The sequence below is a fragment of the Armigeres subalbatus genome, chromosome 1, assembly GCF_024139115.2.
Source record: "Armigeres subalbatus isolate Guangzhou_Male chromosome 1, GZ_Asu_2, whole genome shotgun sequence".
Classification (NCBI taxonomy): Eukaryota; Metazoa; Arthropoda; class Insecta; order Diptera; family Culicidae; genus Armigeres; species Armigeres subalbatus.
In genome coordinates, this window is record NC_085139.1 from 223,417,682 (window position 1) to 223,444,361 (window position 26,680).

Genomic DNA, 26,680 nt, shown 5'->3' on the forward strand with positions numbered 1-26,680 from the left:
GGAATCCTTACCGGATTCCGGATGGAATCCTTACCGGATTCCGGATGGAATCCTTACCGGATTCCGGATGGAATCCTTACCGGATTCCGGATGGAATCCTTACTGAATTCCGGATGGAAGCCTTACCGGATTCCGGATGGAAGCCTTACCGGATTCCGGATGGAATCCTTACCGGATTCCAGATGGAATCCTTATCGGATTCCGGAAGGAATCCTTACCGGATTCCGGATGGAATCCTTACCGGATTCCGGATGGAATCCTTACCAAATTCCGGATGGAATCCTTACCAGATTCCGGATGGAATCCTTACCGGATTCCGGATGGAATCCTTACCGGATTCCGGATGGAATCCTTACCGGATTCCGGATGGAATCCACTGGATTCCGGATGGAATCCTTACCGGATTCCGGATAAAATTCTCACCGGATTCCGAATGGAATCCTCACCGGATTCCGGATGGAATCTTACCGGATTCCGGATGGAATCCTTACCGGATTCCGGATGGAATCCTTGCAGATTCCGGATGGAATCTTACCGGGTTCCGGGGGGAATCCTTACCGGATTCCGGATGGAATCCTTACCGGATTCGGATGGAATCCTTGCAGATTCCGGATGGAATCCTTACCGGATTCCGGATGGAATCCTTACCGGATTCCGGATGGAATCCTTACCGGATTCCGGATGGAATCCTTACCGGATTCCGGATGGAATCCTTACCGGATTCCGGATGGAATCCTTACCGGATTCCGGATGGAATCCTTACCGGATTCCGGATGGAATCCTTCCCGGATTCCGGATGGAATCCTTTCCGGATTCCGGATGGAATCCTTCTCGGATTCCGGATGGAATCCTTCTCGGATTCCAAATGGAATCCTTCTCGGATTCCAAATGGAATCCTTCTCGGATTCCAAATGGAATCCTTTCTGAATTCTGGATGGATTCCTTCCTGGATTCTGGATGGATTTTTTCCCGGATTCCGGACTGAATCCTTCCCGCATGGAATCCTTCCTAGGTTTCTTACATTGTATGCTTACCGGATTCCGTATATAAAATCCTTTGCGGTTTCCGGATGGAATCTTTCCTGGATTTCAGATGTTATCGTGCCCGACTTGAGGGAATTCTTCTCTGGAATCTAGGAATCTGTTTCTGGATTTTTAAATCTTCCTCATTTCCGGATTGAATCCTGCCCGGATGTATGGAATCCGTCCTTTTCCCATATTCCAGATGCTAGTGGGTATGCGGATTCGATGAGAATATCTGTATCTGAATTTATTCATTTATTTATTTCATCAACCGACGTACAATGAGTGAAAGAATCTCAGGATGTCTTGTGGGAATCTGCCTTCGGATAACATGAGGTCAACTTTCTCCGTATTGGAGGGAATCTGTATCTGTCAGGCTGGTATCTGATTTGTCAGGCTGGTTCATTCAAATTTCAGAACTCTTTCACTTGTGGGGGATTTGTACATTTTGAATGAACCCTAATCTCTCAATGGAGATTCCTTATTATTGTGACTGTGACAGAATCCGGTCACATATAAGTTGCAGTAACTCATGTGGAACATGATTGCTGCTAGGGCAAATTATGTCCACCCTTTGAGAAGAATTTTTGAGTTCTGTTCATTAATTTATACTGATACCAATATTTCAGTACTTCTTTTCCTTTCGATTGTTTCTGTTCACAAAAGTCGGGGTTCAGCGAAACTGCCTTTTTGATAGACTTGTGATATTCTGTTCGTAGAATGGAAACTTAAATAAATTTATATCAAGTCATTTGTACATGTGTTTTTGGATAACCTCAGTTAAAGGATGGGAGGATATCCGATACGATTTGTGATTTGTGTAACGCAAAAATTTGTGCGAGAAGATTGATTATTTCTTATTGGCACTTGATGCGTTTTGGCTGCACCCCGGCCATATTGTTATTTGATTACAAAATGTTCACGCAAATCCACCAACGAAAACATTACCATTGCCATAATTGAAAGTTTTGAAATCGTTTATTAAGCTACCATAATGTTTTAGTACACCTGATTCTTTTTTTACACGGTTTTGACCTTTAGCGTCAATGAAACTATGAGTTCACCCCACGAAAAAATCACAAAAAATAAAAAAAAATGAAAAATCAGGTGCACGCAAAAAAAGCGTTCCCGAATTCGTGAACCAGCAAAAATACACCGTGATTTAAATCATGGATTCGGGAACACCAGTCACGTTTTCCAGATCGTACCAGAAAACGTGACTGTGTTCCCGAATCCGTGGCTGTTGTTCATGAAAAAATACACCGTGAAGATGTTAGTTCACGAATTCATGAACGCTTTTTTTTGCATATGGTATTTCTAAAGCTGTAAAAGTTAAGGTTAACCAAGAAATTAATAAAAACCAACAGTGTAAAAACAAATATTGAATGTAAACTAAAATACGTCGCCAAACAGCCTTATTAAGTTCTTGTGTTTCGTACCAAGTAATTTTCTTAAGAAAATATATTTGGCATCCACCAACATAAGTGGGTTGCTTTACAACTAACTATATGACCTTTGCGTCTTTGTTGTGAAAAAGGTATTTCGATGCTTTTGAGCCAGCCATATTGGTTTCTTCAGTCCTCATAAATCTCCCAAGAGATTCCAGTTAAACAAAACTACAAAATTCAAAAGTTTGCTGCGAATAATGTAACAATGCAAAGTTCCCATTTCCAAGATGTGGTAAGAAACGTCATCGAACCCGTTTCAGAAACTGTGAAACCTTAGTGACTTTTTCCGCTGCCACACCGGTCAAAGTTTACTGAAAGCGCTGTAGTGCGAAAACTTTTAATGGATCAGGTTACTTGCACAGCTCAACCCAGCGTATCCCCATCCTTCCAGGAAGTGAGTGAGAACACGGAGAAATTTCCACGCAAAATTAGCTACAAAAGAGTTTACTTTCCAACAGCTTTCTAATGGTGATGACGAGGGCAACGGTGACGATAACGACTACGGGTAGATGTTTAATAGTTCGGGACGGGAAGCACTGCTTTCCAAAAAGAGCTGAGAGGGCGAGGTTATCTTCCTCGGTTCTAAGTTTTCAACTTGTTTCAATTATAAATTTTCCCGCACTTTAGCAACCAACGGAAATATATTGCATTAACCTTGCCCCGCTCACCAATCCTGTGCTCGATGATGCTGCAAGTTGCATCTTTCTGCACTTCCTATGTATGCATCGGGAGAACAGATAGAAGCAGCACACTTGGGTTAAAGCAAAACTTTGTTCTCGAAACAAACCCCTACGCTCCGAATCGAAAACAGGGAATTGATTACTTGCCACCTTCGTTGGAAAAACCACTCCAAACGGATGGTGCTGGTGTTACGGCCGAAGGCAAGGTGTGGGGCAGTGGGTTCAAAGTTTTCCAATGAAAACAGTTACCTACCCCAGGGGCTTCGAGGGTGCTTGTTGTTGGCAATTATCAAGTTACTGCGGTGGTAGTTCGGTGTTCCGAGTGGATAGTGGTGATGGTGTGCTGGCATCCATCGATTTAATCTACTGCCGGCAAGTGTCGGACCTTCCTCTGTAATTCGAAGTTTGTAATTGATGCTGAGTTGAAAAGTTACGACTGTTCGAAAGTTAGTCAATACTGTGAGGTCTCCGTTGGAATTTTTCACTCGAGTTGTTTGAAAGTTTACTAGTTATGAGAGTGGAAGTAACCAATCAACCGATTATATGAACTACCAGTTACTCACAACATAGAATATTTTTATTCGAATTTTCAAATCTAAAACGTAGCGGTTGTTCAACCAACACCGGTATCTGAATTGTTTTTCAAAGAAAACGAACCTTGCTGACGAGAATACCGAAAATCGCAGCAAATCTCTTGCTAATCGGGTCCCAAAATACTGTCACTTGAGTTAGCAACAACCTGCATTTGTTGGTAGAGACCGGTTGGTCAAAATTCCTCTAAGCTGCGAGAAACTGATGTGTCACTGACTGCAATAGCGATGTCGGTCGATAGTCGTACCGATACTGGTACCGTTTCGTGTGTACACTCGATGGTAATCCTTTCGGTAGTCCAAGGATTTGGCGAGAACTTTGTGCGCGTTTTCGCTTTTCGGTTGGATTTACCTCGTTCGCTTGAAACGCTTAGATAGTATCAGTTCCCAGCATTTGCTTTCCCTTTTGATCCGAGAGCCTAATTCATGCTCTGTTTGTTGAAAGTAGTAAGCAACGCTTTCTCTTGAAAGACGACACCTACGACTCATCCGGATTGATTTTTATTCAAAGTTGTGTCAAATTGATAGTTTATTTTAACACAACCAACAATACCGAAAATTAAAATATAAGAGAAAATATTGAAAAAAATTAATATGAAGCGGTAGGACTTGAAAACGGCTTCAAATTAATACACCCAGAGCGGGTCCAGATCTGAGTCACGCTGTCGTAAAATTGTTTGTGCATGCCACATGACAAACGAATGCTCGAGTAGCCAATTCACTCACATACCTTCCAGTTAGGATAGTATGTTGAATATTATGAGGAGGTAAATTTGAAAAAAAAAACTATTTTCATTACGAATTCCATAACGATTTAGATTCATTCCGAAAAGAGAGGGTAATCTCAATCGGAATCCGTGGAAGATTTTCCTCGTAAAATAAAGTAATGGAATTCAAGGCGGTTTCAGAATCTTTGATGGTTACAATGGCTGATGGATGCTGCACGATATATGGACCAACGATGATAGCTCAGAGAAATGGGTGCGATGCGCGATTCCGGAGGAATCCTTCCGGATTCCGGAGGAATCCTTCCCAGATTCCGGAGGAATCCTTCCCGGATTCCGGAGGGAATCCTTCCAGATTCGGAGGAATCCTTCCGGATTCCGGAGGAATCCTTCCAGATTCCGGAGGAATCCTTCCTGATTCCGGAGGAATCCTTCCGGATTCCGGAGGAATCCTTCCCGGATTCCGGAGGAATCCTTCCCGGATTCCGGAGGAATCCTTCCGGATTCCGGAGCGAATCCTTCCCGGATTCCGGAGGGAATCCTTCCCGGATTCCGGAGCGAATCCTTCCCGGATTCCGGAGCGAATCCTTCCCGGATTCCGGAGCGAATCCTTCCCGGATTCCGGAGGGAATCCTTCCCGGATTCCGGAGGGAATCCTTCCCGGATTCCGGAGGGAATCCTTCCGGAGGGATTCCGGAGGGAATCCTTCCCGGATTCCGGAGGGAATCCTTCCCGGATTCCGGAGGGAATCCTTCCCGGATTCCGGAGGGAATCCTTCCCGGATTCCGGAGGGAATCCTTCCCGGATTCCGGAGGGAATCCTTCCCGGATTCCGGAGGCGACCCCCCCCGGATTCCGGACGGAATCCTTCCCGGATTCCGGAGGGAATCCTTCCCGGATTCCGGAGGGAATCCTTCCCGGATTCCGGAGGGAATCCTTCCCGGATTCCGGAGGGAATCCTTCCCGGATTCCGGAGAGAATCCTTCCTCGGATTCCGGAGGGAATCCTTCCTCGGATTCCGGAGGGAATCCTTCCAGATTCGGAGGAATCCTTCCCAGATTCGGAGGAATCCTTCCCGGATTCCGGAGGAATCCTTCCCAGATTCCGGAGGAATCCTTCCTGATTCCGGAGGGAATCCTTCCGGATTCCGGAGGAATCCTTCCAGATTCGGAGGGAATCCTTCCCGGATTCCGGAGGGAATCCTTCCCAGATTCCGGAGGAATCCTTCCAGATTCCGGAGGAATCCTTCCCGGATTCGGAGGGAATCCTTCCCGGATTCCGGAGGGAATCCTTCCTGATTCCGGAGGAATCCTTCCCGGATTCCGGAGGAATCCTTCCCAGATTCGGAGGAATCCTTCCGGATTCCGGAGGAATCCTTCCAGATTCCGGAGGAATCCTTCCTGATTCCGGAGGAATCCTTCCCGGATTCCGGAGGGAATCCTTCCGGATTCCGGAGGAATCCTTCCCAGATTCCGGAGGGAATCCTTCCGGATTCGGAGGAATCCTTCCTGGATTCCGGAGGAATCCTTCCTGGATTCCGGAGGAATCCTTCCCGGATTCCGGAGGGAACCCGTCCTGGATTCCGGAGGGAATCCTTCCCAGATTCCGGAGGAATCCTTCCCGGATTCCGGAGGAATCCTTCCCGGATTCCGGAGGAATCCTTCCCGGATTCCGGAGGGAATCCTTCCCGGATTCCGGAGGAATCCTTCCCGGATTCCGGAGGAATCCTTCCCGGATTCCGGAGGAATCCTTCCAGATTCGGAGGAATCCTTCCAGATTCCGGAGGAATCCTTCCCGGATTCCGGAGGAATCCTTCCCAGATTCCGGAGGGAATCCTTCCGGATTCCGGAGGAATCCTTCCCGGATTCCGGAGGAATCCTTCCCGGATTCCGGAGGAATCCTTCCCGGATTCCGGAGGGAATCCTTCCGGATTCCGGAGGAATCCTTCCCGGATTCCGGAGGGAATCCTTCCGGATTCCGGAGGAATCCTTCCCGGATTCCGGAGGAATCCTTCCCGGATTCCGGAGGAATCCTTCCCAGATTCCGGAGGAATCCTTCCCGGATTCGGAGGAATCCTTCCCGGATTCCGGAGGAATCCTTCCCGGATTCCGGAGGAATCCTTCCCGGATTCCGGAGGAATCCTTCCAGATTCCGGAGGAATCCTTCCCGGATTCCGGAGGAATCCTTCCGGATTCCGGAGCGAATCCTTCCCGGATTCCGGAGGGAATCCTTCCCAGATTCCGGAGGGAATCCTTCCCGGATTCCGGAGGAATCCTTCCCAGATTCCGGAGGAATCCTTCCCGGATTCCGGAGGGAATCCTTCCCGGATTCCGGAGGAATCCTTCCCGGATTCGGAGGGAATCCTTCCCGGATTCGGAGGGAATCCTTCCCGGATTCCGGAGGAATCCTTCCCGGATTCGGAGGAATCCTTCCGGATTCCGGAGGAATCCTTCCCGGATTCCGGAGGAATCCTTCCTGATTCGGAGGAATCCTTCCTGATTCCGGAGAATCCTTCCGGATTCCGGAGGGAATCCTTCCCGATTCCGGAGGAATCCTTCCCGGATTCCGGAGGAATCCTTCCCGGATTCCGGAGGAATCCTTCCAGATTCCGGAGGAATCCTTCCCGGATTCCGGAGGGAATCCTTCCCGGATTCCGGAGAATCCTTCCCAGATTCCGGAGGAATCCTTCCCGGATTCCGGAGGGAATCCTTCCCGGATTCCGGAGGAATCCTTCCAGATTCCGGAGGAATCCTTCCCGGATTCGGAGGGAATCCTTCCCGGATTCCGGAGGAATCCTTCCCGGATTCCGGAGGAATCCTTCCCGGATGATATTCGCCTTTCTTGCCTCGTCGTATTGTGGGCAGTTGTTTAGGAGGTGGCAAATGGTGTTCCTGCAGTGACAGATGATGCGTTTATGGTGGAACTCTCCTGGGCCCAGGTTGTGCGTCAGATTGGTGTGCCCTGCACGCATGCGAGACAGCACCATCTGCTCACGGCGATTGGGCAGGTCGGTTCCGGGAAGGTGGAGTTTTTACCATCCTGCAGAGGTTTCTTTGTTTCCGTCATTCGTTGGCCCAAGCCGTGCTGATTTGCTGCTTCAGCCATCGCTTCACATCGCCGGCAGGGACGCTGCGTGTGATATAGGGGCTTGCTCGGCCGATGTTAGCCAGAATGTCGGCACTTTCGTTGCCAGCTATTCCTGCGTGGCCGGGGACCCACATCAGGGTGGTGTTGTCGTCGATGTATTCCTGGATCGCTTGGATGAACGGGTGGCGGTTGGATGCGGAGGGCAAGGCAGAGAGTGCGCTTGCCGAGTCAGACACAATTAGTGTGGGTCCGCTGTTCGGTTGGGAGATTGCCTGAAAGATGGCTGCGGCCTCCGCCGAGAAGACCGAGCACATGTTGGGCAGCCTATGGGACTGAGAGGGACCGTCGCTGGAGTCGACTCCGATTCCCACTCTTCCGGTGGCCCTGGAACCGTCGGTGTATTTGATGGTGTGTGATCGGTATTTGGTGTTGATCCGTTCGTTGAAGAGGGTTTGAGCCAACTGCCGATTGGGGGCTCTGCCCAGCTGGGCCCAGTCCCTTGGACCGAGGCGATGGAGTCCAGCAACTTTGGGAAGAAATTGTTGGGTGGTACGGTGGGACAGTTCGTCAGCCCTGCCGAGGAGGTGACAGGGGCTGTTGAAGTCCTTCGTTTTTTCAAGATAGCCGACTGTTTTGGAGCTTAGCGCGGCAGCCACTCTGAATCGGAAGGGGAGCACTCCCGCTTCGGCGCATGCGACATCCGCTGGTGTGGAAGGGAGATGACCCGAGACGATTCTGACCGCGCGATTGTAGATCGGGGCCAGGGATCGCGTGATCTCGTCGGCGTTCATCGAGGTGGCTTCTAGCCCGTACGTTAGGCGGCTAGTGATAACGGCGTCGGCCACCTGGAGTCGCAACGTTCGGTCGCTTCGTGTTCGTCGCCTGGAGATCGTTTTCAGCATGTTGATACGTACCTTACAAGCTTCTCGGGTCTTCTTGCAATGTTCGCCGAAGGTGAGGCGGCGGTCCACGGTAACACCCAGGATCCTGACGGCGTTTTTGGTCGGGATGGGGGAGTCGTTCAACTTGATGGGCTGAAGTCGGTGGCCGGATTGGCAGATGTGGGTGCGGACGCACTTGGTGGCCGACATGGTGAAGCCGGCAGCCTGGCACCACTTGGAGACGCGGTTCACGGCCGCTTGAAGCTTTCTCTTGATTGTCCTGATGTGCTTTCCGACGGCGAGCAAAAAATGTCGTCGGCGTAGACCAGTATGAAAATGTCCTTAGGGAGGTCGGCAAAGACGCCCTCCATCGCCACCAGGAACAGGGTGACAGCTATCACCGATCCCTGGGGTACACCGGTTTCCTCTTTCACGGTCTTTGATGGCTGGTTTCCGAGAAAACTCGGAAAGAGCGGTCCAGCAAGAAGTTTTTGATAGGAGGAGGTTGCCGGTGACACCCCAGAAGGCCAGCTTTTTTAGAACTCCTGGGGTCCAAGCCCGACTGTATGCTGAAGATATGTCCAGCGAAGCTATCTCGGTATGCATACCTTGTATCCTGGCGTCCTCCAATATCTGGCTCAGGGAAGCGAGGTGTATACCCGTGCCACGTCCGGATCGGAAAGCGTGTTGCCGATCGTCCAGCCTGCCGGTAGCCTCCAGGTACTGGGTCCAGTGGCGTAGCCAGAAAATTGGTCTGGGGGGGGTTTTCTGAACATATTTTTTTTCGAAAAAAAAAATTCTTCCAAAAATTTTGTCTTTGGGGGGGGGGGTTTTATACCCAAAACCACCCCCGTGGCTACGCCACTGACTGGGTCAATCGCCGGTTGACCATTCGCTCCATTATCTTCGACCCGACATTGGTGAGCGCGATCGGGCGGTAACTTCCTGCCTCGTTTGCTGGACCTTGACTCTTCGGGATGGGAACGACGAAGCTGGATTTCCACTCGGAGGGAAGCGTACCGTCCGACCATTCCTTATTTATCGCCTCCAGGAAGGCTGATTTTCCACTCGGGGGGAGGTTTTTAAACATAGGGTACCCGGTGGAGTCCGGGCCTGCAGACTTACCCTTTCCCTTTTCGAGCGCGAAATTCAGCTCGGCCATTGTAAAGGGGCGGTTGAAGGGGTTTCCGTCATCCAGTGGAATTTGGAAAGCGGCGGTCTCCGAAGCAGGTGCTCGATTATTCTTTCGAAAGGCTTCCGGGTAGCTGTCGTAGGAAGACTGTTGCTGGAAGTGGTCAGCAAGCGCGTCAGCAATCACCGTTGAGTCTCGCTCGGTGGCTCCATTGATGGAGAGAGTGATGTCTCTTCCACGTCTTTTGCCCTGGAAGCAATTTATTCGCCTCCAAAGCTCCGTTGCCGATTGATCCGGATTTATTCCGTCGAGGAAGTCAGCCCAGGACTTTTCTTTGGCCTCGCGCAAGGTTTGACGGCAGTCATTCCTTGCGGCCTGGTAGCTGACTCGGAGTTCCTCGATCCGCGGATGGTTGGCTGGGAGGCGTTCCTTCGCTTTCTTGAGGGCTCGAAGTGTCTTGCGGCGGGCTTTGACAGCCGCCTTTGTACCGTCGCTCCACCAGTGGACTGCTTTTCGACCCAGGTTGGGGCTGGTCTTCGGGATGGTCTGTTCGGCTGCGTGCAAGATAATGTCTGACATTTCGGAGATCGATGGAGGTGGCAGTAGGGACAGCTCGCGTTCGATCTCCCGCTGAAAACTGCCCCAGTCTGCCACTCCATATTGCCACCGCGGCCTGTAGGTGATATTTGTGGGTGCAGTGTCGAGAGCCAGGAGGATCGGCGTGTGGTCACTTCCACTAGGGTCCCCATCGGTGAACCAGAGAAGTCTCCGCACAATGTCACTCGAGGCCATGGAAACGTCGATGGCTGTCTCCGTTGACCCTCGGCGGAAGGTAGGAGAGCCGTCGTTAAGGACCGTGAAATTGGCGTCGGCGGCGGCGTTAAAGATGGTGTTTCCTCTGGCGTTGTTTCGATTACTGCCCCAGGATCGATGGTGGCCGTTTACATCACCCAGTATAATTGCTGGAGACGGTAGCTTATCCAGGATACTCACCAGTTTGTTCCTCAGGTTAGGTATCTTGCTACTGGGGATGTACACCGAGACGACCGTTATCGGGAACGGCCACTCGATTCTCACGGCTACGGCTGGGAAATCGGCGACGACGGATATTTCGCTTGCTGGGATGTCCTGCAGAACACCAACCGCGGCGGATTGGTAGACATTCTGCTTTATCTTGGCGAACCACTTGTAGCGCCCGCCAAGGGTACGGTCCATGGCTACAGGCGTGACTCGATGGACTTCTTGAAGCGCTATGGCTATCGGTTCCGTGTTTGAGACTAGCAGCTCCAGGTCACACAGGTTATTGTGGAACCCGTTTATGTTCCACTGGAGGGCTAGTGTTGTGGACGAGGTTGAGGGTCCGGAACCCACAACCGGCAGAGATGGGGGAGGCGACGGGAAAAAAGTGGTGTTGGACCAGGATTGTGGCGGAGGTGTGCTCCCCCCCAGAGCTGGAGGGAATGCTTGGGCTTCGTCCGCGGGTGCGGCGCTTGGGCTTTGCTCTTGACTCGGATTCGGGCTTTGCGCTTGGCAGGTCTTGTGCTTGTATCCCACGTTGTCCGTTGGGGCAAAGAATTGCGGCCCAAGTACACCATCAGCTATTCTCTTGCTTCCCTCGGTGTCCCTCGGCGATCTTGACTTGTCCTGGCTGGCAGGGTCAGCGTCCGAGCGCCGGGGGTTGTCCACCAGTTCCGGTTGGGGTGTAACGTCCGCACTGGTGGGGCCCCGACTACTCGGATGCTCAACTGCGGCCGTTACGTTGTTGGTGATGGGTGTTGTCGTTGTTGGTGGTGGTGGGGTAATGGTTACGGTTGGAGTAACAAGTACCCGTGTGTGAAGCTCCGCATGCACATTTCTGTTGGATGTTAACTTTTGGGGGTTGGGATTGAAAAGGATGGGAGGGGATTGTGGTAGGTTTGACTTGTAGGTGCAGATAAGGCGTACGGAGCTTGTTAAACCGTTTATCTTACCTTGGGTATTGCCCCTCGTTTGGTCTTGGGGCCGGGAGAGGAGTCGCTGCTGTCGCCGGAGTCCTTCGGCGGGCGCTCTCTCTTGGGCGTTTGCTTGGAAGTATCCATCGATTCATCCTCATCGCTGAAGATGTCGTAGACGGGGTTCTTCTTCGGCTTCACGGTCTGGGATGAGACTTTGTCCGGTTGCTGACTTGGGTTTTTGATCTTATCTCGCAGCTTCTCGATGATTTTATCCTTGATCGAGATGGATTCCTGCAACTTGGAGACCGCTTGTGTTAGAGATGCCACTTTCTCCACGAGGTCTTCAATGGTCCCGTTCTTTTGAACCGCTTCTAGGCGGTTTCCGATGTTTGTTGCTTTGGTCTTTGCTGCGGCTTGGATTCCGGAGGGAATCCTTCCCGGATTCCGGAGGGAATCCTTCCCGGATTCCGGAGGAATCCTTCCCGGATTCCGGAGGGAATCCTTCCTGATTCCGGAGGGAATCCTTCCCGGATTCCGGAGGAATCCTTCCCGGATTCCGGAGGAATCCTTCCCGGATTCCGGAGAATCCTTCCGGATTCCGGAGGGAATCCTTCCCGGATTCCGGAGGGAATCCTTCCCGGATTCCGGAGGGAATCCTTCCCGGATTCCGGAGTGAATCCTTCCTGATTCCGGAGGAATCCTTCCGGATTCCGGAGGAATCCTTCCGGATTCCGGAGGAATCCTTCCTGATTCCGGAGGGAATCCTTCCCGGATTCCGGAGGAATCCTTCCCGGATTCCGGAGGAATCCTTCCCTGATTCCGGAGGGAATCCTTCCGGATTCGGAGGAATCCTTCCCGGATTCCGGAGGGAATCCTTCCCGGATTCGGAGGAATCCTTCCCGATTCCGGAGGAATCCTTCCTGATTCCGGAGGAATCCTTCCCGGATTCCGGAGGAATCCTTCCCTGCTTCCGGAGGGAATCCTTCCCGGATTCCGGAGGGAATCCTTCCCGGATTCCGGCGGGAATCCTTCAAGGATTCAGGAGGAATCCTTCCCGGATTCCGGAGGGAATCCTTCCCAATTCCGGAGGAATCCTTCCCTGATTCCGGAGGAATCCTTCCTGATTCCGGAGGAATCCTTCCCGGATTCCGGAGGGAATCCTTCCCGGATTCCGGAGGGAATCCTTGCCGGATCCCAGGGCGGAACCTCCCCGGATCCCCAAGGGAATCCTTCCCGGATTCCGGAGGGAATCCTTCCCGGATTCCGGAGGGAATCCTTCCCGGATTCCGGAGGAATCCTTCCGGATTCCGGAGGGAATCCTTCCAGATTCGGAGGAATCCTTCCCGGATTCCGGAGGAATTCTTCCTGGATTCCGGAGCGAATCCTTCCCGGATTCCGGAGCGAATCCTTCCCGGATTCCGGAGCGAATCCTTCCCGGATTCCGGAGCGAATCCTTCCCGGATTCCTGAGCGAATCCATCCCGGATTCGGAGGGAATCCTTCCCAGATTCCGGAGGGAATCCTTTCTGGATTCCGGAGGAATCCTTCCCAGATTCGGAGGAATCCTTCCCGGATTCCGGAGGAATCCTTCCCGGATTCAGAGGAATCCTTCCTGATTCCGGAGGAATCCTTCCCGGATTCCGGAGGAATCCTTCCCGATTCCGGAGGGAATCCTTCCTGATTCCGGAGGGAATCCTTCCGGATTCGGAGGAATCCTTCCCGGATTCCGGAGGGAATCCTTCCCGGATTCCGGAGGAATCCTTCCCGGATTCCGGAGGAATCCTTCCTGATTCCGGAGGAATCCTTCCCGGATTCCGGAGGGAATCCTTCCTGATTCCGAAGGGAATCCTTTCCGGATTCCGGAGGGAATCTTTCTCGGATTCCGGAGGAAATCCTTCTCGGATTCCGGAGGGAATCCTTCTCGGATTCCGGAGGGAATCCTTCTCGGATTCCGGAGGGAATCGTTCTCGGATTCCGGAGGGAATCCTGCTCGGATTTCGGCGGTAATCCTGCCCGGATACGGGAGAGAATCCTACCCGGATTCCGGAGAGAATTCTTCCCGGATTCCGGAGGGAATTCTTCCCGGATTCCGGAGGGAATCCTTCCTGGATTCCGGAGGGAATCCTTCCCGGATTCCGGAGGGAATCCTTCCCGGATTCCGGAGGGAATCCTTCCCGGATTCCGGAGGGAATCCTTCCCGGATTCCGGAGGGAAGCCTTCCCTAGCAAACGGGTGTTAAATACTGTAAGTTCTACACTGTAGCTAATTTTTGATGAAATTATTTATTGTTACATTGTGAAGCATTAGGCGTGTAAATATTTTACATAGCTGAAACGAACGAAGCCCAATTTTCTTGAACATTAGAAGCTCAAGGTACTCAAAAACGCTTTCGAGTTCAGCCCACGATATCTTCCAGATCAATCAAAGCTTTCTGCAAAGTCCTAATCGTCGGTGTATACCAAATCGGGTTCAATATGCATATGTGCATCACAAAAAACCCAGTTTGCTTGAATACGAGATGCTCAAGGTTCTCCAGTTCTGTACACGGTATCTACCGAGGAATACGAGAGTACGAGATATTCGAGGTACTTCAAACATTCTCGGTCGGATCTAAAAGATCAATTAGGTTTCGGGAATGTCCCAAATATCGGTATACACTCAATTAAGTTCAATAAGCATAACGAAGCTGGGGCCTCCTTAGCCGTGCGATAAGACGCGCGGCTACAAAGCAAGACCATGCTGAGGGTGGCTGGATTCGATTTCCGGTGCCGGTCTAGGCAATTTTCGGATTGGAAAATGTCTCGACTTCCCTGGGCATAAAAGTATCATCATGTTGACCTCATGATATACGAATGCATAAATGGTAACTTGGCTTAGAAACCTCGCAGTTAATAACTGTGGAAGTGCTTAATGAACCCTAAGCTGCGAGGCGGCTCTGTCCCAGTGTGGGGTTGTAATGCCAAGAAGAAGAAGAAGAAGCATACGAAGTAAGCAGTAAGAAGTGAGAAATGAGTAGTGGGAAGTGAGAATACAAAGTGAGAAGTACAAAATTCAAAGTGCGAAGTGAATAGTAAGAAGTGAAAAGTATGAAGGGAGAAGTGAAAAGTTGGAAGTTAGAAGTGAAATTTTATGAGTGAGAAATGAGAAGTCAGAAGTGAGATATAGAAAGTTATAATAGAGAAGTGAAAATTGAAAAATAAGAAGAGAGAAATGTGAAGTGAGAAGTGAGATAAGCGAAGTGAGAAGTGAGAAATGAGAAGTGAGAAGTGCAAAGTAAGAAATGAAAAATGAGTAGTGGGAAGTGAAAAGTTAGAAGGGAAGAGTGAAAAGTTAGAAGTGAAAAGTGATGAGTAAGAAATGAGATGTTAGAAGTGAGAAATAAGAAGTTATAAATGAGAAATGAAAAGTGAAAATGAGAAGTGAGAAGTGAGAAATGAGATGTGCGAAGTGGGAAGTAAGAAATTAGTAGTTTGGAGTGAGAAGTGAATAGTGGGAAAAGAAAGGTGAGAAGTAAGAAGTATGTAGAGAGAAGTGAATATTGAGAAATAAGAAGTGAGAAGTGAGGACCGATGAACAAGAAGTGATAAACGAGATTCTTTCTCTTCCCTTTTTCTTTTTTCTTCTTCTTTCTTCTTTCTTCCTTCTTCGTTCTGTCTCATATCTCTCCACTCACTTCTGCCTTTCCAACATCTCGCTTCCCACTACATAATTATCATCTCTCCTTCTCACCCCTTGCTTCCATTTTCTCACTTCTAACTACTCTCTTCTCATTCCTCACTTTCCACTACTAACATGTTACTACACAAATCTCACTACTCAATACTCATTTCCGTTTCTCAGTACTCACTTCTCACTGCTCTGTACTCATTTCGAACATCTTATTTCTCATTTTTAAGTTCTCGCTGTTCACCATTCACTTCGAATATCTCACTTCTCAACTCACATAATAAGGAAACAAATTTAAACTGTTCGGCTAAACGGCATTCGGCCAAACATAAATGTGTTCCCTATCTCGATACCTCCCTAACTCGATGGTCCCTTCAATATCGAGTAAGGGAGAGTTCACTGTATTATTCAAATTTTCTTGAACATGAGATATCCCAAGTAACATTTTTGGTTTTATAACGGTCATGGAAACCATCATTTGCTCTACATGACTGCGATAAAATTAGCATAAAACCAAAATGTTTCTAGGGATGCAAGGTCTTCCAAATTGAGTTAATATCAAGGTATCTATCAAATGCAGCATATCTAAGGAGGTGCTTGTGTCGAGCAATGTCCATTCGAATGAAGTCACAAACTTTTTTTGTATGGGGCGGAGAAGTCTCTTGGAAAACTGTTCATGTGCAACGAGCATGTCGTTTCATGTTTTATTGTTCAATATATGTTACTCGTAATATCCGTTATTTATTTCAATTAATTTAGTAATTTGCCAAATATGTTGAACCAGCCTAGAGCACAAATTCAAAATTCACTGCATTGGCGTTCATTTCTGTTCATGAGCGACACTCGCAAGAAGCGTAAAACAAAATTAATTGTGTGAGTTCCTACTGACGTTGTGATTGCCCATTAAAATTGATCAAATCTGCCGGGTGGCTAGCACATGCTATCGCCCGCGTGCATCGACCCGTTGGGAACCCTTTCAGGTTGCAATGACCTTTGGCGTTTTCATTCCACCCAAGATTTTGGGGCCAAACAGCGAGATGGATGTTTGATGTTCGACGCAAACATGCGCGAATATGATTATTTAGAGCGCGAGAGTAATTTTCGGAATCACGAAATTAACTTCGTTATGTCCGGTGATGCAATTGACAATTTGGTGGTTAATCTGAGGATTCCCAAGTTGATCAAGTTCACTTCGAACTGATCCGTGGAAGAGGCAGGAGTGGCCCAAAGTTCTCGCGCCGTGGTGTCTTTTTAAAGGTGACATGAAGAATAGTCAGTTAGTAGAGCTTAATTAATACCTGTTTAAATTCCGTTCCCTAGTTTGAAGAATCGTGTGTGCTATTGTGAAAAGGCGGTGTGTTATCGTGTGTGGCTTTGTGCAATTGAAGGTAATTTGTAATATTTGTAGGCTATTTGTAATATTTGTAATGTTAAATTAACACGTGAAACGTGTAACCAACTATTCTAAGGTTTCTTGCCAAGCCGTTCGACCGTCCGCGACATCACAACCGAACTCCCAGTGGCCATTTCTGACCCCACTGTCAGGCTCAGAAGTTCTCCCGGGGCACGCCGGAAGAGGGACGCTTCCGTTTCCACGCTCCCTAGGCAGGACGTGCAGCAAGCGCAATCGCATTTCCGTTCCCCTAGTGACGACTAGGGAAACCACGACGCACGTGTCGCGTCGCGCGCAAATCGAGTAAGTTATTCCGATGATCGAGTGAACCGACTGAAAAACTGAGCCTTCTTCCCCTGAAAGGTCTCAACGGTCTACCCAAATATTGGTGGATGGTCTCCCTCGGGAGTGGCGCTTAAGCCATCTCACTTTTAAGCCGGGAAGGTCAGTAAGGCTGACGGTTATACATGTGCTTCCACGAGTTGACATCGAGTATGATGAAGGATCCACTGTAGCTTGTGAAAGTAATGAGTGCAATCCTATCGGCTCAATGGACCTGCTGGGATGTTCAACAATGCACGGATACATCATTCAGGACTTCTGAAGTTCAGAACATTTTGGGGTATCAAAAAGGCCTGCAGTAACATGTAAAAGTAATCAGTAAAATTCTATCGGCTCCATAGACCGACTGGGATGCTTACCGCTGAGCGGATACATCATCCATGACTTGGATGATCGGGTAGATCACATGTTCTAAACTCCAGGATGTTTTGAAGAACAAAAAGGCCTGTAGTAGCTTATAAAAGTATTCAGTGGAATCCTAGCGGCTCAACGGATCCTCTGGGATGTTCAGCGATGCACGGATACATCGTTCAGGACATGGTTGATCTAGTAGATCGCATGTTCTGAACACCAGGACGTTTTGGAGACCCTGAAATAGTTTACATTTATTCAAAACTCGTTTGATTTATGTATTATGATCACAAGGAAATTTTTTGACATACACCTCAGCTTAGGATATTTTATTTCTAAAAGTATTTTCTGATACATTCGACTATATATGCTCCAGAATAGTTTGGACGGCCTAGGACTAAGTTTTCATCTCTTTCCATATTAGTTTTGGCAGGTTTCAGTAAAAAATCCCAAATTGGTACGTTGAATCGACGTAAAAAAGTCGTCCTGAAAGGGTTGATGGACACAATAATTTCATCGAACATCCAATTTTCATACTACAATCAATAATCAATCGGAAAACTAAGAGCTTTCTTCAGAATTTGTTATTATGTGATCCTGTTGATTTGTGAAGATTGGACTAGCTCTGCCAATTCCATGCTTATAGTTGTTCATCGTTAAATGGCACAGTACCTGAAAAAAGACAAGAAAAAACATTACATTAATTTTTATTTCTATGGATGATATTATGTGGATGAATTCATTAATATTTGTAGATTTAGTTCCCAATTGAAGTAGTGCTGCATTTGCAATGAATCGACGGGAAATCACTCTCCTCAGCACCATTTATGATCAAGAAGTCAATCCAACGTTTCATGGCCGAGAACTTACACCCATGAGGTAACGAGTCGATTTTGCTGTTTATGGTAAGCTAAACCGTGTCAAATGCATTGTGAGCTGCCGCAACATAATCGATTATGATACATCGGAGCTACGAACTAAGCTAGACGAACAAAGTATTGATGGAGTCCATATTATTATGAGGTCATCGAGGAAAAAGAATAACTTGACCATCCGATCCGGGTCTCAATACCGAAATATATTCATTCCGGTTCCTTGAGGCGCCCAATTCGATCGTACCAGCGTTGTCCAATGCAACGATTTGTTTGTCGGTCTTTCGGCTACATCAAAGCCCGCTGTAAAACGTGGAACAGGAACGCGGCGTTCCTGTTCCACATAATAGTGGCGAACCTCCCGCCGAACGATAGTTCACTCTACAATTCGCAACTAAACACATCCAACCTCGTACGTGTACGTGCCAAAAACCCACAACACTGTTACACATTATCGCCTAATGCTAAATGCACTGTGATTGGACAATCGGCAACCAGATGGTGGTAGTGTGCAAACGCCAAACACAAGCAAAATCGATGGAAGCGCCGATCGACCATCTACAAAATATTGAATCCACCGTTGAAAAGGTGAACGATGGACCACGTGCTGAGTGTGACGTCTGTTTATATTCGTTGCTCAGTAGATCGGTGGCCGATTCGGTCGCGGGAAAAGTGCCTCAGCGCACTGCTCTTGAAGGCGCGGGTAACCCCTCCATCCAACTATTGCAGAGCAACGTGTACTCGTTGTTGTCACCTGACGACACCGGCAATCCGCAGAAGAAGCGCAAGAAGCAGCAGTCGCAGCTGCCACAAACTCAACCAGTGCGGAAGGAGAAGTGCCCGCCGGTTTTCACCAGAGGCGACTGCGTCGGAACTGCGACCAAAGCTCCGGAAATTGATCGCGAAACGCCTAAACTGCACATTCCGGCTCTGTAGGGAAGGAGTTAAAGTGATGTCCACCAACACGGACCATCACTAGTCAGTCGTGGAGTTCCTCGAGGTCCACAGATATGAGTTCTACACTCATGACCTCCCGGCAAGAAGCCGCTCAAGGCTTTGCTGCCAAGGCTCCATGACATAAACGAAAATGACCTCATCCAGAAGTTGGAAAGCAGCGGAATCAAGCCAGTCGCGCTGCACAAAATTGCTCGTCACGACAAGACGAGAAGGTATCGCGACCAGCTTTATCTGGTCCACCAGGAGCATGGCTCCACCACCCTCAAGGACCTGAAGCTGGTTGAGATAATCAACCATACCGTCGTTGACTGGGAACGATATCGCCCATTGCACCGCGACGTTACGCAGTGCACCAACTGCTTCAAATTCGGGCACGGAACCAAAAACTGGTGCATGAAGCCGCACTGCAACAGGTGTGGCGAACCCCACCCAACTAACGAGTGCGACAAAACTGAGATGGCCGATATCAAGTGCGCCAACTGTGGCGACAAACATAGGGCCACCACAAAGGGTTGCCCAAAGCGAGCCGAGTTTTTGGAAATCCGGAAGAAGGCTTCCACCAGGAACCTTCCGAAGAAGAACGTGTTCCTGTAGTCAACGTGGTGAACTATCCTCCATCACGGCTCCCTCATCAAGCGATTCCAATCCTCCCACCGTTACAACCGCACAAGCGACTGGCAGCGGCAGCTGCGTCGGTTCAAGCTCCAGCACCATCCACCAGCGAATGGCCCCACTCCCTCCTCCTGGGTTCCGTCGGCAGCCGGAGAACGAAAACGGCCCACCTGAAGAATCTGCTCGTTCATTTGCTCGAGTTACCCGAGTTACCAACGTCCTTAGCCGGAACAAGTTTGTTTCTAAAACATCCGCCATGGCCTTACTCGATGTCGAGAAGGCGTTTGATAATATATGGCATGATGGCCTGGTATACAAACTACATCGCTACATTTCCCAGTTACTTGTCGGCAAGGACATTCCGGGTCTCAATCTGCGGAGCGAGTTCCAAATTGGAACTTCCAATGCGCACAACACCGTCGCAGGCGTCCCCCAGGGCAGTATGCTCGTGCCCCTGCTTTGCAATCTGTTCACCTCTGACATGCCAGAACCTCCAAAAGGCGGCATTCTGTCTCTTTTCGCAGATGGCACCTCCACCGTCTACAACGGTAGAGTGATCAGAGCGCTAGTAGCAACACTCCAACGAGGCCTGGATGTCCTGACAGAGAACCTTACCAGCTGGAAGATCTGTATCAACGCGGCAAAGACCCAGGTCATCATTTTCCCCCACTCTAAATCTCCTAAACATGTTCCGCCTGGGGACTGTAGAATCATCCTCAATGCCACGATTGTGGAATGGGCCAATGAGGCCGACTACCTTGGCTTGACCCTCGACAGCAAGCTTATTTTCAGCCAACAGGTTGACAAGACGGTGACGAAGTGTACCGTCTTGTTGAAACTGCTGTACACTTCGATCAACCGTCGGTCGTCATTGTCCCTGAAAAATAAGCTTGCTGTCTACAAGTAAATCATCCTCCCTGTGATCGAATACGGCATGCGGCTGCGCTAAACAAAAACCTCAAACTTCAACGGATGCAAAACAAATTCCTGAGGATGATCCTTAACACCCCTCTCAGGACAAGAACATCCGAGGTCCACCGTCTTTCCGGGACAAAAACTTTTCATGAACGCTTTGGTGAGTGTAAAGAAAAGTTTAGGGTCCGTTGCTTGGATTCTGATCAGGCTCCAATTAGGGAGCTAGTTCCAATCAAGGTTATCAAATTTATAATGTTATTATTAGTGTACCGCCATCGGTGGTGACAATGGGTCTGGGGGTGAGAATGGGTTATCGCTCTCACCGGCAGTCTGGAGGTCGTATAGCAAAATCGTCCAAAAAGATCTCCTATATTTTAGTCTTCTTGAACTCAGATACATTCAATCTATTCTACAAGCATTCTAAGTACAGGGTCCGGCTATTGAACTGCTTCATAAGAATAAACAGACATATTGATCAAGACAAAAATATTTCATTTCATTTCATTCGATTTTACAAGAAAACTTTTTGAAAGCTCATGGGTAAAGTTCATCTTTTTTGTCCTTGAGCTGAACCACTCGTCGCAGACGATTGAGGGACGCATCGTACGAGGCCCGCAGGTGCTCTGGTGTTATTTTGTCGCTTCAGGACTTGCACAAAAACATGATGTTTTGAAGTAGCAACAACATACTCCTGACAGTGAAATTGATAGGGTTTATGTCCAGTCCGTCATGATAAATTATATTTTAAAAATCAAGTAACAATATAGGGGAACGGTTTGCCACTTCATCTCATAGCTCCTATTTCCATCCCATAAAAAACAAAGCAATGGAAAGGAATTCGGTTTGTTTATTATTTTTGTGATTTTTTTCAGCAGTAAGCACGGATGTTGACAAAAAGAAGCGACGAATTTGGTCCCGTATTTCTTTGTTTAGCGATATGGATATATGTACAGTGAGATGGAGATCGGAGCAGTTCCCCTACAACAGCGGTTCTCAACCTAGTACATGTACCCCTGGGGTGCCTTCGCTGACACCAGGGGTACCTCGAACTAAAGTGCATAATGGCGGATGTATTACAATTATTATTTAATATTATTGATAAAGTTCAGACAATTGGGTATTTTTTTTATTTCAAAACTTTGTTTTGCACATCACCATGATCAGTAAATTAAAGCCAATTGAATCCTGCCCTTTACAACCAGCACAGTGTATGAAGGGCTGTGGGACAAAAGATTAACAGGAATGAATGAACAAACTTTAAAAATCTTCTACTTGATCGAAACAAAATAATGAATGATATGTTAAGAATATGGGCCCTCCTTAGCCGTGCGGTAAGACGCGCGGCTACAAAGCAAGACCATGCTGAGGGTGGCTGGGTTCGATTCCCGGTGCCGGTCTAGGAAATTTTCGGATTGGAAATTGTCTCGACTTCCCTGGGCATAAAAGTATCATCGTGTTAGCCTCATGATGTACGAATGCAAAAATGGTAACTTGGCTTAGAAACCTCGCAGTTAATAACTGTGGAAGTGCTTAATGAACACTAAGCTGCGAGGCGGCTCTGTCCCAGTGTGGGGATGTAATGCCAGTAAGAAGAAGAAGAAGATGTTAAGAATATACTTCTGAACAAAAATCTAGAGTCTAAAGGTTCTGAAGCCACAATTTGAGAGGCATGAAGGCTTTATTTGTTTCGAAAAGTAAGTTGCTTTATTACACGAGGGTTGTTAGCCTCCTTGCAAGTAGCTCGGAAGCCTCCTTTTAAGAGACCTCCTTTCAAGAGGCTAAAACGCCTCTTTTCAAGTGGAACAGAACCCTTCTTTTAAAAGGCTCGTAGACTTCTTTCAAGAGGCTCGGAAGCCTCCTTTTCAAGTGGCTGGGAACCCTCCTTTCAAGAAGTTCGGAAATCTCCTTTCATGAAATTCGGAAGCCTCCTTTCAAGAAGCTCTGAAGCCTTTTTCAAGAGGCCCGAAAGCCTCCATTTTTAAGCGGCCCGAAAGCCTAATTTTTCAAAAGGCACGGAAGCCTCCTTTCTGAAGAGGCGCAGAAGCCTCCTTTCTGAAAAGGCACAGAAGCCTCCTTTCTGAAGAGGCGCAGAAGCCTCCTTTTTTAAAAAAGGCTTGGAAGCCTCCTTTTTCAAAGAGGCTTCGAAGCATCTTTTTTTAAAGAGGCTCGGAAGCCTCCTTTTCAAAGAGGCTCGGAGGCCTCCATTCTTAAAAAGGCTCGGAAGCCTCCTTTCAAGAGGCCCGGAAGCCTCCTTTCAAGAGGCCCGGAAGCCTCCTTTCAAGAGGCCCGGAAGCCTCCTTTCAAGAGGCCCGGAAGCCTCCTTTCAAGAGGCCCGGAAGCCTCCTTTCAAGAGGCCCGGAAGCCTCCTTTCAAGAGGGCCCGGAAGCCTCCTTTCAAGAGGCCCGGAAGCCTCCTTTCAAGAGGCCCAGAGCCTCCTTTCAAGAGGCCCGGAAGCCTCCTTTCAAGAGGCCCGGAAGCCTCCTTTCAAGAGGCCAGGAAGCCTCCTTTCAAGAGGCCAGAAGCCTCCTTTCAAGAGGCCCGGAAGCCTCCTTTCAAGAGTCCCAGAAGCCTCCTTTCAAGCGGCCCCGAAGCCTCCTTTCAAGAGGCCCGGAAGCCTCCTTTCAAGAGGCCCGGAAGCCTCCTCTCAAGAGGCCTGGAAGCCTCCTTTCAAGAGGCCTGGAAGCCTCCTTTCAAGAGGCCTGGAAGCCTCCTTTCAAGAGGCCTGGAAGCCTCCTTTCAAGAGGCCCGGAAGCTTCCTTTCAAGAGGTCTGGATGCCTCCATTCAAAGGGGCCCGGAAGTCTCCTTTCAAGAGACCCAGAAGCCTCCTTTCAAGAGGCCCGGAAGCCTCCTTTCAAGAGGCCCGCAAGCCTCCTTTCAGAGGCCCGGAAGCCTCCTTTCAAGAGGCCCGGAAGCCTCCTTTCAAGAGGCCCGGAAGCCTCCTTTCAAGAGGCCCGGAAGCCTCCTTTCAAGAGGCCCGGAAGCCTCCTTTCAAGAGGCCCGGAAGCCTCCTTTCAAGAGGCCCAGGCCTCCTTTCAAGAGGCCCGAAGCCTCCTTTCAAGAGGCCCGGAAGCCTCCTTTCAAGAGGCCCGGAAGCCTCCTTTCAAGAGGCCCTGAAGCCTCCTTTCAAGAGGCCCAGGCCTCCTTTCAAGAGGCCTGGAAGCCTCCTTTCAAGAGGCCCGGAAGCCTCCTTTCAAGAGGCCCAAGCCTCCTTTCAAGAGGCCCGGAATCCTCCTTTCAAGAGACCCGGAAGCCTCCTTTCAAGAGACCCGGAAGCCTCCTTTCAAGAGACCCAGCCTTCTTTCAAGAGGCCCGGAAGCCTCCTTTCAAGAGGCCCGGAAGCCTCCTTTCAAGAGGCCCGGAAGCCTCCTTTCAAGAGGCCAGGCCTCCTTTCAAGAGGCCCGGAAGCCTCCTTTCAAGAGGCCCAGGCCTCCTTTCAAGAGGCCCGGAAGCCTCCTTTCAAGAGGCCCAGGCCTCCTTTCAAGAGGCCTGGAAGCCTCCTTTCAAGAGGCCCGGAAGCCTCCTTTCAAGAGGCCTGAAGCCTCCTTTCAAGAGGCCCAGAGCCTCCTTTCAAGAGGCCCGGAAGCCTCCTTTCAAGAGGCCCGGAAGCCTCCTTTCAAGAGGCCGGAGAGCCTCCTTTCAAGAGAACCGGGAGCCTCGTTTCAAGAGGCACGGGAGCCACGTTTCAAGAGGCCCAGGCCTCCTTTCTAGAGGGCCGGAAGCCCCCTTTCAAGAGGCCCGGAGGCCCCCTTTCAAGAGGCCCGGAAGCCTCCTTTCAAGAGGCCCGGAAGCCTCCTTTCAAGAGGCCCGGAAGCCTCCTTTCAAGAGGCTCAAGCCTCCTTTCAAGAGGCTCAGGCCTCCTTTCAAGAGGCTCAGAGCCTCCTTTCAAGAGGCCTGGAAGCCTCCTTTCAAGAGGCCCAGGCCTCCTTTCAAGAGGCCCGAAGCCTCCTTTCAAGAGGCCTGGAAGCCTCCTTTCAAGAGGCCCAAGCCTCCTTTCAAGAGGCCCGGAAGCCTCCTTTCAAGAGGCCCGAAGCCTCCTTTCAAGAGGCCAGAATCCTCCTTCAAGAGGCCCGGAAGCCTCCTTTCAAGAGGCCCGGAAGCCTCCTTTCAAGAGGCCCGGAAGCCTCCTTTCAAGAGGCCCGGAAGCCTCCTTTCAAGAGACTCTGAAGCCCCCTTTCAAGAGGCCCAGGCCTCCTTTCAAGAGGCCCGGAAGCCTCCTTTCAAGAGGCCCGGAAGCCTCCTTTCAAGAGGCCCGGAAGCCTCCTTTCAAGAGGCCCGGAAGCCTCCTTTCAAGAGGCCCGGAAGCCTCCTTTCAAGAGGCCCGGAAGCCTCCTTTCAAGAGGCCCGGAAGCCTCCTCTCAAGAAGCCCTCAATATTCATAAAAGTCCTGTATGAAGCTGTTAGCCTATTTCTACGCTTCTCGGAAGAATCATTACAAGCTTGGAGCCTCCTTTTAAAAGATCTCCTTTCATGTGGTTCGGAACCATCCTTGTATAAACTAAATGTGTATTGTAAAGTTTCACGTAATAATGAAAATTTAAGCCAACTTCAAGAAGAGCCATTTATCCCGTTGGTTTTAAGGTCTATTTTTCAAACCTTTTTTTTTGTGTCTTTATTAAGGAGACTTTCAGCCCTAGGCTGGTTGTCTCCGGATAGTTTTTCACATCTGTTATAAGTTACGCTTATTTTCATTAACAAAAAATAGGGGGTACCCAAGCAGCCCAAGCCAAATGAAACTGGTTGCAGCAATCTAATTGTGACCAAATCCGGTTACATATAAGTTACTGTAATCTATGTACAACATGTGTGCTGCTCGGGTACCTCAATTGATGCAAAAGCTCCAAGGGGTACCGCTTAAGAAAAAGGTTGAGAACCGCTGCCCTACAATAATAATAATTAAAATTGGAGGGCGAAGCCGGCCGATCACTGACCTACATAAAAAAATAAATGCAGATTTTTTATTATTGAAGAACTGTTTTACTACTTACTACTGGCTCTCTCTCGATCTAAATCGAAAACAAAATCGAATTCTGACGATCTCAGCGGCTTAGTGGCTACCGATTCTGTCTAATAAACGTGAGATCATGGATTCAATCTTTGCCTCGTGCCTTATCTACTTTGAATCTCAATCTTTGTTCAATCTGAGCTGATAATACTATATTGATGAGTCGCATAGCAATAAAATATCAACTGCTTTTGAATTCATAAAGCGATTTATTACTTCCCCTGAGGCTCTGAGTGTTGACTACAGAAACACAATGCATTCCTGACTTCCCCTGAAAATAAATAAAGCAGAAGCAGGATCACAAAACAATACGCAAGATTTTATTTACCCTAGCACCACTAACTTGCCTCACGATATCTTAATCCAATTAAAAGTATAGACACTATAGATTCCATAGACGAGCTGAGGCGAAGGCGAGTGTAGCCAAACGAACTGTCAGTTAGTGCAGCCAAACGAGCATGACGTCACAAACGCAATCCAAGCAATGGAGGGTGTGACGTCAAATTCGCGTGGTACACTGTGAAAAAACGGAAAAACACACTAAATCGAAATGACTCAACCGTGCCTCCGCTCGTCTATGGAACCTATAGTGTCTATAATTAAAAGCTACTCTCAAGGCCTCGTTAAAAGTAATAATGAAATTAAATAAGCCGCTTCTACCGGCGAACAAAGCCACACACCGTATCCAAGCTACTGATTTGAAACGAAATGCAAACCAATAAAAAAAATATCATCGTAACAGTTTTTCCATCAGCGACATATGTTGGTCAGAATTGTTCCACATTTTGTTAAAACATCTAAACGATGAATTGGTTCAAAATGCATATGCATCTACACTTTAAATTATTATTAATTGAAGGAATAAAAATGTCTGGTTATATTCGCAAAAAGTAGGTAGGCTGTAATAAATAGGCTTTTTTCAGCTTTGGACATGTTCAAATCAACAACCGATTCGAATAATGAATGCATCATATGTTAAATTGTGAACGAGTGGGTGATAGTAAGTATGAAGCAGATAACATTAATTTTGAAAAAAATATCTGAAAGAAGTCGGTTGTCGCATTTACATACA

General features: G+C 48.7%; 1 protein-coding gene and 1 long non-coding RNA gene across 3 annotated transcripts in view; one reads left to right on the forward strand and one right to left on the reverse strand.

The window, feature by feature from the left end:
- Positions 1-26,680, reverse strand: part of LOC134205821 (glutamate receptor ionotropic, kainate 2) — an 872,584-nt gene that overhangs the window by 403,064 nt on the left and 442,840 nt on the right. The window lies entirely within an intron of this gene.
- LOC134211355 (uncharacterized) lies at positions 16,370-16,769 on the forward strand. Its single transcript, XR_009979006.1, has 3 exons — positions 16,370-16,420; positions 16,484-16,551; positions 16,633-16,769. It is a non-coding gene; the product is annotated as an uncharacterized LOC134211355 (long non-coding RNA).